This window comes from Solanum stenotomum, chromosome 1 (genome assembly GCF_019186545.1).
Source record: "Solanum stenotomum isolate F172 chromosome 1, ASM1918654v1, whole genome shotgun sequence".
NCBI classification, from domain to species: Eukaryota; Viridiplantae; Streptophyta; class Magnoliopsida; order Solanales; family Solanaceae; genus Solanum; species Solanum stenotomum.
This window is the reverse complement of record NC_064282.1, coordinates 103,738,053-103,748,791: the sequence shown is the minus strand read 5'-3', so window position 1 is coordinate 103,748,791 and position 10,739 is coordinate 103,738,053. Positions and strand designations below refer to the sequence as shown.

At 36.9% G+C, this 10,739-nt stretch overlaps 1 pseudogene; it reads left to right on the top strand.

Moving 5' to 3' along the window:
- The window catches only part of LOC125860743 (endoribonuclease Dicer homolog 2-like), a 23,767-nt pseudogene that overhangs the window by 10,149 nt on the left and 2,879 nt on the right, over positions 1-10,739 (top strand).

Genomic DNA, 10,739 nt, shown 5'->3' with positions numbered 1-10,739 from the left:
AGTTGGAGAAATGCGAATTCGCCCAACACGAGGTACACTTCTTGGGGAAAATAATTAGCCAAGGCGAACTGCGGATGGACGAAGCGAAGATACATGTGATCAAAGAGTGGGAGGAACCCACAAAAATGATCAAGTTCAGATCTTTCCTTGGACTTGCGAACTATTATCGCAGATTCATAAGTGGCTGCTCCGCTAAGGCCAGTCCGCTGACCAATTTATTGTAGAAGAATAAGTCGTGGGTTTGGAGCGAGGAGTACCAAAGGGTTCTCGAAAACCTCAAGGTCGTTGTGACTGAAGAGTCGGTCTTGACGCTGCCTGACTTCTGAAAGAAGTTCGAGGTACATACAGATGCTTCATATTTCACCATTGGGGGAGTATTGATGCAAGATAGACTCCCAATAGCATTTGAGAGCCGCAAATTGAATGAGACCGAGCGACGCTACACGGTGCAGGAGAAAGAGATGGCAGTCATCTTACATTGCCTACGCACGTAGAGACACTACATACTATGATCCAAGTTCGTGGTTAAGACCAACAATGAGTCCACTAGCTAATTCTAATCACAAAAGAAGATCACCCTGAAGTAATCTAGGTGGCAAGAGTTTTTAGCCGAGTTTGACTACGTCTTAGAGTATAAGTCGGGAGGGACAATGTAGTGGCCGACACACTAAGTAGGAAGGCTGAGCTCACTTCCATCACTACAACTCATTGTGACATCTAAGATGATATCAAGGATGGCATGCAACATGATCCAAAGGAAAAGAAGCTCATGGAGTTGGCCGCCCAAGGCAAGACAAGACGTTTTTGGGTGGAAGACCATCTCCTACTCACTACTGCTCAGAAGGTCTATGTGCCCAAGTTTGGGTCTATTAGGTAGGCGGCAAATCATCAAAGAGAGCCAAGGCGCACTGTGGCTGGGCATCCAAGGAAGCAACGAATGAGGGCATTGATTGAGGCAATCTATTACTGGCCACGTATGTGGGACGACATAGAATGCTACGTATAGACATGTTTGGTGTGTCAGCAGGACAAGGTGGAGCAGAGGCAACCGAGAGGGATGCTTTAGCCACTACCTGTAACAAAACGCCCATGGGAGAGCGTGACTATGGACTTCATCACTTTCTTACCCAAGTCCGATGGGTATGAAATGATAATGGTCATGATGGACATATTATCAAAATATGCAACTTTCATGCCTGCCACAGCCGGTTGCATCGCTAAGGAGGCAGTCATGCTATTTTTCCAAAACGTGGATAAGTATTGGGGGTTGCCAAGACATATTATTAGTGATCAAGAATGTCGCTTAACCGGGAACTTTTGGTGGGATTGTTTGAGATACTTGGCACGGAGCTTCACTTCTCCACAAGTTTCCACCCACAAACAGACGGGTAAGTCGAGCACGTCAAGTCCCTACTAGAGTACTATCTAAGGAACTACGTAAGTGCAGACTCGAAAGATTGGGCAGAATCCTAGACATAGATCAATTTTCTTACAATTTGCAAAGGAGTGAGTTCACTGGGCACACACCATTTGGGTTGGAGACTAGCCAACAACCTTAAACTTCACATTTGTTACCTGCCGCTTTTCATGGAAAGAGTTTGGGACCCTACCATCTTTCCAAAGGATGGGAGAAACAGTTCAACACTGCCAAGTCCGACTTAGACAAGGCAACCAAAAGGATGAAGACATTTGCTGACCGCAATCGGCGTCCCACGGATTACCAAGTTGGAGACATGGTCTTGGTAAAGTTCAACCTAAGATAGTCTAAAGCACTAAGGGCCGTACATTCGAACTTATTGCGAAAATATGAGGTCTCGTTCAAGGTCATTGCTAAGGTAGGCAAGATCTCCTACAAAGTGGAGTTACCTCCACACTTCAAAATCCATCTAGTCTTTCATGCGAGCGTTTTCAAGCCATACCATAAGGACAAAGATGATCCCAGCCAGAACTAGTCAAAATGGGCAACCATAACTATCACCGCCTCGCATGATCGAAAAATCGAGTCAATCATAGACTATCAAGCAAAAAGGAAGCGAGGAAAGCAAGTAAGTGTCATCTTCCTTGTTCATTGGAAGGTACAATCTTCGGAGGAGGCCATATGAGAGAGATATGAAGATTTCTGGCAGTTTAAGGACCGTATTCGGGAGTTCTTGCAGCAATGCGCCACACTCATTGCATCAACAGTGGGGGAGAGTGTCATGTCCCACCACTTCACTGTTAAAATTTGGCATTAGGATAAGGGAGAAGAATCTAGAGTTGTGGAGAGGTTAGTAGAACCCTATAGAACTCCCTAGATATCAAGAAGTCTTTAAAATTCCCCATAACTTGTAGAGAATTCTAGAATAGAACTAAAGTGTAAATATTTTAAGAACTTGTAAAGTAAATAGTATTTATACTTAGGTCCTTAGGAGGTAGTATAAATAGAGGGCCTCTTATTTGCAAACGGATCCAACCAAGTGTAAAGCTTTCCACAAAGTAATACAAAGCCTTCTTCCAAAGCTTTCCCAGTCTTTCTTGCATTCTCTTAGCGATCTTAGTTTGAAAAGGCTTACTTGAGCTTACAAGAATGTGAAAGATTCGTGAGTAAGTTGCTAGGTGTCGCACAGAACATTAGTGAGACTCTAAGTTCGTGACACATAGCCTATGTAAAATATAGGACAAAAAAGAAAACTTGTTCTTCTATTAATAATAATAATAATCTTTTTTTCTATATTAACGTATTTAGGCAACCTATTAAATGTGAAGATATTTAATACTAGAATTTTGGTAATTTGAATGAGAATGCTTTGTGTACATTGACAATAATGATATTGAAACACAATTTAAACCTGTCCTAAGCTACAAGTGTGTTAAGCTCGTTCGGGAGGATGTTCCTACTAATTGTGACTTTACAAATTGTTGCCCTTTTCTTGAGGAAGTGACCTATCTCATAGAGTTCCACAAAATTTTGGTATCTATAAATGCCCACTAGTTCAAGGCTTGTCAAAGTGTAAACTTGATAAACTCAAAGATGATACTTGACGTACCCATAAAAATGAAGTTTCAATTTTTGCAGTTTGTGGCTTCATATTTGCATTTTCTTTGTAAGAGAGGAGATGAAGAGTAAATTAGGTCACACTAGGCGTGCAAATTTATTTGCACTATTTTTTTTCCATATATAAAAAGAATATTGCAATCACAGAATAAATAAAAAAGAATGAGTTTATTCATAAAGATTATGAGTACAAATATATTTATCCGTTGATTCCCCTCTCATAAGATTTCTCCGTGATTCAAAGTCTATTAGTGTCACTCAAACTAGGATGATATGGACCTTCTTAGGATTTATTTGATCTTCGTGAAAGGATTTTACAGATCTTGTTAAAGTATTTGGTTGTCAAGAAGAGTGCGCCCATATCTTGATCACTTCATGAATATATGAAAATTTAGATATGCCTAATCAAAGAAATATATTACACTTTATATAAGTGTTATATAAGTGTGAGCTAGAGTTTAGGGTAACTAGTCTCAAAAAATCCTAAATGAAATTGGACTCATCTTGTAGGGTCCCACAAAATTTTGATGTCTCAAATGTCAAGTTCTTGTCCCATGAATTTTTTTGGGTCACATAGTTCACTTAATAGTCTTGCTGGATAGAGTTTTGTTGGTTGAGGTCTAATCAACTATTCCAGAAGAGGTCTTATGCTTAGAAATGTAGTATCTTTGTCGAAGCCAAAATCAACAAAGATCGCTCTCTAGCAAGGGACTCAAAATCATCTCCAATCACCTTTGGGAAAGTAGTTCCACTCTCCCATCCAAACGTGGACACAAGATCCAATTTTTAAAAATCCTCAACAGTACAACATATCTGCCTTTGCAGATCTGGCGAGGCAAGAACAGTGTGCTTATGCAGGCTAGCCTTGTCTACAATTTGAGCATAACATTCGTTATTTACAAAAGTAGACCTCAAATAAGTAATTAGTCTTGGATTCAGTCTCGAATATTTGAAATAGAGATGTGTTGTAACAACATAACCTAGAACTATATCTCCAAGAAATTCCAAGTGCTAATAGCATCTTGGTATCTCAAGTAGCATGTAAGATCCGTGAGTTAGCGCTTTAACAAGCAACGAATCCTACTATAAAACTTGTAATGTAGCAGTGATTTCCAAGTACCGTACAATGACTAGCTTCTCAACATTCATGAGGAAGTGCCTTAGGATAGGTGCATCAATAAAATCAATGTCCATCCTGATCCATTTCATAAATGATAAAGTTGTTACTTCCCCGCCTGAGTTGAGGTAGGCACATATTAGTGCCTCAACCACATCAACTACTCTCTTGCTTCTAATCTCCTACTTTACCCTACTATATATACATTTTTACCGAAGGCAAACTCTTTGCCAAAGTTTTAAACTTGAGGATTATCCCTAGGAATGAGCCCCATTTTAAGATTGAATGGTTCATTACAGATAAATCTCAGAAATTTACGATCACATCCAAGCTTGAACAATGCAACACTGAAAATTATTTTATATTTCTTAATGCTGAAAAGACCCTCGTGATGATTTTCATAAGTCTTAAACAGTTGTATACTGATAGCATATTTGAAAAAAGAGTCTCAAAGTTACCTAAGTGATTTCAAATGAAACTTCTGGAGGCATTTCTTTGTTGTCATCACTTCCAAAACCTTAGCAGTTGGGATAAAAAGTTTTAGTTTGCAGTGATAAAAAAGAATTATTTTCAAGTTTATTCTGATGGCTTCCCCTATAAAGTCTAAAGGTTCTAGCATGATAGATAGTTATTGGTGAAAGATTCTTGACCTAGAGAATCTTATGAATCTAAGTTATACAGGTATGGCAGTGAATCTGTTCGGGTGAAGTATAACAAATTCACTGCCATACGTGTATACCTTAGAATTCATAAAATTCTCGAGGTCTAAAATCTTCCGCAATACCTATCTGTTGTGCTACAACCTTTAGACTTTATAGGGGAAGCAGTCATGTCGAATAAACTTATAAAGAAAGCTTTTGGATCACTACAAGCTAAAACTTTGTATCCCAACTGCCAAGGTTTTAGAAGTAATGACAATAAAGAAATGCCTCTAGAAGTTACATTTAGAATCACTTGGGAAACTTGGAGACTCTTTTCTTGAATGTGATGTTAGTATACAATTGTTTAAGACTTATGAAAGTCATCACGAGGATTTTTTCAAAATTAAGAAAAATAAAATCATTTCCAATGTTACACTGTGCAAGTTTGGATGTGCTCGTAAAATATCAAAATTCATCCATAATGAACCATTCAATCCTATAACGTGAATCATTCCTGATGATAATTCTCAAGTTCACAACTTTGATTAAGAGTTCATGTTGCCTTCAATAAAAATGTATAGTACGCTAAGGCAAATGATTAGAAATAGTAAGAAGTACTTGATGTCATTGAGGCACTAATAGGTGCCTACCTCAACTTTTGTGGGGAAGTAGCGGCATTACCATTTATGAAATGACTTTGGTTGCACAGTGATTTTGTTGATGCACTTATGCCAAGGCACTTCCCTGTGAATTCTGAGAAACTAGTTAATGTCTGGTACTTTGAATCCCTGCTACATTACAAGTTCAATTATCCTTCAGTGCTTGTTGAAGCTTTAACTCAAGGATCATACATGCTACTTGAGATTCCACGATGATGTTAACGTTCGGAGTTTCTTGGAGATGCAGTTCTAGATTCTGTTGTTACAACACATCTCTATTTCAAATATTCAAACTAACTCCATGACTAATTACTGATTTGAGGTTTGCTTCTTTAAACAATGAATGATATGCTCAATTTGCAGGTATGGCTGGCCTGAACAAGCACCTTCTTCATGCATCGCCAAATATACAAAAGCAGATATGTTGCACTGTTGAGGATTTTTGAGAAATTGGATCTTGTGTCCATATTCGTATGGGAGGCTGAAACTACTTCCCAAATGTGCTTGGAGATGCTGTTGGGTCCGTTGTTTGTGCGATCTTTGTTGATTCTAGCTCCAACAAAGATACTAATACATTTATAAACATAAGACCTCTTCTGGAACCGTTGATTACACCTCAAACAATAAAACTCCAGCCAATAAGACAGTTCAGTGAACTATGTGACCATAAAGGTTTTTTAAAAAAGAAATCAATTTCTTCATGAAACAAGAACTCGGCATTCGTAGATATCAAAATTGTGTGGCACTCTACCAGATGAGTCAAATTTTAGTTAGGATTCTTGAAAACTACTCCTAGCTTACACTATATAAAGGGTAATATATCCCTTAGAGAGGGATCTTCAAAATTTCATAAATTCATGAAATATTTACAAAGGTATCAAGATGTGGGTGGACTCTTCTTTATAACCAAATACTTCAAAAGAAGATCCACAGAAACCTCTTTACATGGATATCAAATAAAATTCATTTAATGTGCAAATTATCCTACAAAAGAATCAAGAGAGGGACATAATTGTACCCAAACTGTTAATTAATAAAATATTCTTGTTTCGTCATATTTATTTTGTGATTGGAGTTTAATTTCCATATATAAGATTTATTGCAAACAAATTTTGTCTCCTAAAACCCTAACTAAAATTTATAATTTGTTTTGGGGTTTGATTAGTTCGATCGGAGTTGATTAATTGGTGAGAATTTGTTCGACATTGAAAAAAAATGAATATTCATTGATGAAATCATTCACTACGTAGTCTGAAAGATATTTTGTAGAAATTAATTAATCAAACGAGAATAAAGATAGATCAAGTGCCTTTGGGTTCATCTCATACCTTCTATGTAAGATTTATCTCCCAAAAGCATGGAGATGCACACACAAGATTTGTTGAAGTTTGATTTAAAATAATGAGAATGACCTCAAACAGTATAATAGGCATTGTTCATATATATATGATGACTAAATTTTAAATAATTAATAGGCTAGACTTTCCTTGGTTTTACCTCAAGGGTATTATTGTAACTAGCTTAGGTTAGTTTATCTATTATTATAAATAGTAGAAACTAGGGTTTATTTTAGGAGTTGGTTTTTGAATGAACATTTTATATTTAGGCTTCTTTATGAGTTTGAAGAAGCCCTCATATTTGTTCAATTGAACCTCTTGATTACTTAGGTTAGTCTTCACTTGTATGAGTTTAATTTCATTTCACCCTTAGATTCTATTCTAGTAATTAAATGTCTTTTAGTTGCTAGACCGTCTTTTTTTTACTTCTAAATCTCTGTCTTTCTTTTTGTTTCTTAATAGTATATTTTGTTTGCTTGATTGTGGTTCACTTGATTGTTCTTGCGTCTAGAATTACATCAATTGATATTTCTCCCTCTTCCTTTCTATTTCTAAACCATATATATTGCTTTCTTGATTGGGGTATTAGGTAAGTCTATCATTCAAGGCATAAATAGAAGAAGTCCCTGGATTTTTGCCATCACTCGAAATTGTACTTGATACCTCATGGTTCTCAAACTTACTTCCTTGACGACCAGGTAATGTTTTGATTGAATGCTAAAAAAGTATATTTCTGACGCAAAAGGAATTTTCCTCTAGTGAAGAATATATTGAATTGCCTATTTATTATGATCCATGAACGCTACTATTCTAGGTAGGTATTAGTTGAATTTTGGTGCACCTCTCATCTGTGAAGTTCTTTATGTCTTCATGATATAATTATTAGATTAAAGTAGTGTAGGGATTGGAAGTATAACTTATACATGTCACCTATGCATCCATTCCTCCTCGCCTAGATCCAAAAAAACCAAGAGAATTGACCCCAACTAGCTTAGAATTGACACATAGTTGTTGTTTATATCAATATTTTTTGACAAATGCCTTTATCATAACTTCCACATAATGCCTAATAATGTAAACCTTTTATACTAGTATGCTCAATATATTGCTAGCTTTGATATTCGCTTAAAATTTGCTTAATTTGGTATTTAATTACTTAGCATTGGGTGATGCAGTAGGTGTGCATGAGTTAGTGTTGTCCAGATACCTAATGCAAAGTGTCACTTGGCTTGGACCACAGTGATCCATAACTTATGTAAAAATATAGGACATAAAAGAAAACTTGTTAGCATTGTGTGTTGCTGTAACATCCGGCAATTTGAAATAGCTATGAAGAAGCTTAGAATTGGAAATAGTCATTTTTGGAAAGAATTAAAAATCTGGAAATTTGGTCAAGTATGGAAAAAAAAAGTTTTTGGTCAACTTTGAGCAGTCATAACTCCTAGCTCAGGATGTGTTAGGTGAATATCCAGTTATGTTTGGGAAGCTCTTGGAATGATCTTTCCAACGCCGCCGAGTTTGCTCGATTCCGAGTTCGTATGAGTGAGTTATGCCCTTTGGAAGGTGGGCTGTTAGCACAGGGCAATTTAGTCCAAATTTGTAAGGGTATTTGGTCTTTTCCCTAACCATTTCTTTTGGTTATATTAAGGGTCTAGACTGATTTTAAATCAGTTTTCCCTTTTAAAAAGTGAGGGTTAGGGATTTGAGAGAGAAGAGGAGAACAAGAGGAGAAAGAGAAGAAGAAGCAAGGATTCGTCAAGATTGTCGTGGATTTCGTCGGGGGTGATCCCTATTAAGGTATGTGAGTTCATAGTGTTGGGTTCGTTAATTCCCCCACACGCTAAACTTGTTTTAATTCCGAGAAAAGATTGGTTGTGTTTGTTGAAGTTTGTGGTTGTGTTTGTTGAAGTTGTGGTTGTGTTGTTGAAGTTTCTTGTTGGTTTGGTGCATCTTTCCGGTTGTGATTTTGAGTTGAATCTATTGTATAGTAAGGGGATTTATGATTCTAAGTGTTTGGGGCTGGAAACTTTGAAGTTAAGAAGGTTTAGAGTTGGAAAAAGGAAGGAGAAAAGTCTTGTTTTCGGGGAAAAAGGCTGGGGCGTCGCGCCAGCCAGCGCGCCCCAATAGGGGTTCTGAGCTACCACCCTTGGGGCAGCACCCCTAGCAGAGCCCCCACCAGGCCTTCTGAGCTTTGATGGCTGGCGCCCCGCGCCTCTCAGAGTGCCAAGGACGTCAATCCTTCCCATTCCTTCCCCACTTTTTCATACATGTTCCTTAGTAATGTACCTATGTTTCATAGTTGTTTTCAACACTCTAAGGTACTTCTAGACGTCCCGAACTCATCCATAAACATGAGATCATTACCCTTGAATCCATAATACAATTCGAGGAAAGTTAGGATCAAAGTCAAGTGAAGTTAGAGTCAAGATTAGAAGTTAAGAGGTAAGTGAAAGCAAGCCTTTAAAGTTTTTCAAGAGTCTTTATTGAACGTTTTAAGTTCATTTTAGGCTCAAGTTTCAAGTTAAGTAAAGAGTATAGAGGTTCAAGTTAAGTAAAGAGTATAGAGTCAAGTTCATTTCTCAAAAGTTATTAGGGAACTAAGTATTTCTAAAGAAGTTTATAAATGTTTTCACATTCAAGATGAGGGGAAACTGAGATTTTCCAAAAGAGTTTTGAGCAGTTTGAGTACTATCTCTTTTGAAGAAAAAGATGAGTTTTGCGAAAGAGTTTCTAAACCATGTATAGTATGACAACCAAGTATGTCATCAATGTTTAAACAATATGGTCTCTAGATATACCATCAATGTTTATGCAGTATGACTTCCCGAGTCATCAATGATCATATTAAACTATGGTTTTGATATGTTCTTTTTAGAAAGAGTTTTCAAGAGCAATTACCCCTTTTAAGAGGGTAGTTTGAGCAATTAATTTAAACTAAAGAAAGATGTGTTTAAAACACTTACGAGACAAAGTATTTTTGGGAGTAGTCTTGAGCACCGAATTGGGGACGCGGTTCATATTAACTCAACCCTCCATAAAAACCATGTAGCCAACATGGGATTTAACGAGTCATACTTTTTAGATGATCACATAAGTTAAGCTAGTGGATCCACTAAGGTAAAGTTAAAGTAGTTCTATATGACAGCAAAGTATAGGACAATTTGGCTGCGTGATGGTAACAACGTTGTATCACCACTTAGGTTCCTAGTGGTGGTTGTCGGTTAGAGAAACTCCCACAGTAGAAATTGCATGGTTCCTCGAGGGGTTCTGCTTAGTATGGATGGGGGTATGGGACTTCATTCATGCATTGCACAAGTTGACTATGAGAGGGAGCATGGTATTTTTTATGATATTATAAATATGATTTTTGACGTCATATTTTAAATAGTTTTACAAGCTTTATATATTGTATGTGTCTTATTGCTATATATTGAGTTCAGTTACTCAAGAGTTGATTAGAGTCAAGGTAAGTTCTCTTTTCTATCCCTTTCAAGCTTAAGTTGCTAGACCATCCTTTTTTACTTCTAAATCTCTGTTTTTTTTTTCTGTTTCTTAATAGTATATTTTGTTTGCTTGATTGTGGTTCACTTTATTGTTCTTGCGTCTAGAATTACATCAATTGATATTTCTCCCTCTTCCTTTCTATTTCTAAACCATATATATTGCTTTCTTGATTGTGGTATTAGGTAAGTCTATCCTTCAAAGCATAAATAGAAGAAATCACCTACATTTTTGCCACCGCTGAAAATTGTACTCGATACCTCGTGGTTCTCAACTCACTTCCTTGACGACCAGGTAATGTTTTGATTGAATGCTAAAAAATTATATTTCTGATGCAAAAGGAATTTTCCTGTAGTGAACAATATATTAAATTGCCTTTTTATTATGTTCCATGAACCCTACTATTCTAGGTAGGTATTAATTGAATTTTGGTGCACCTCCAATCTGTGA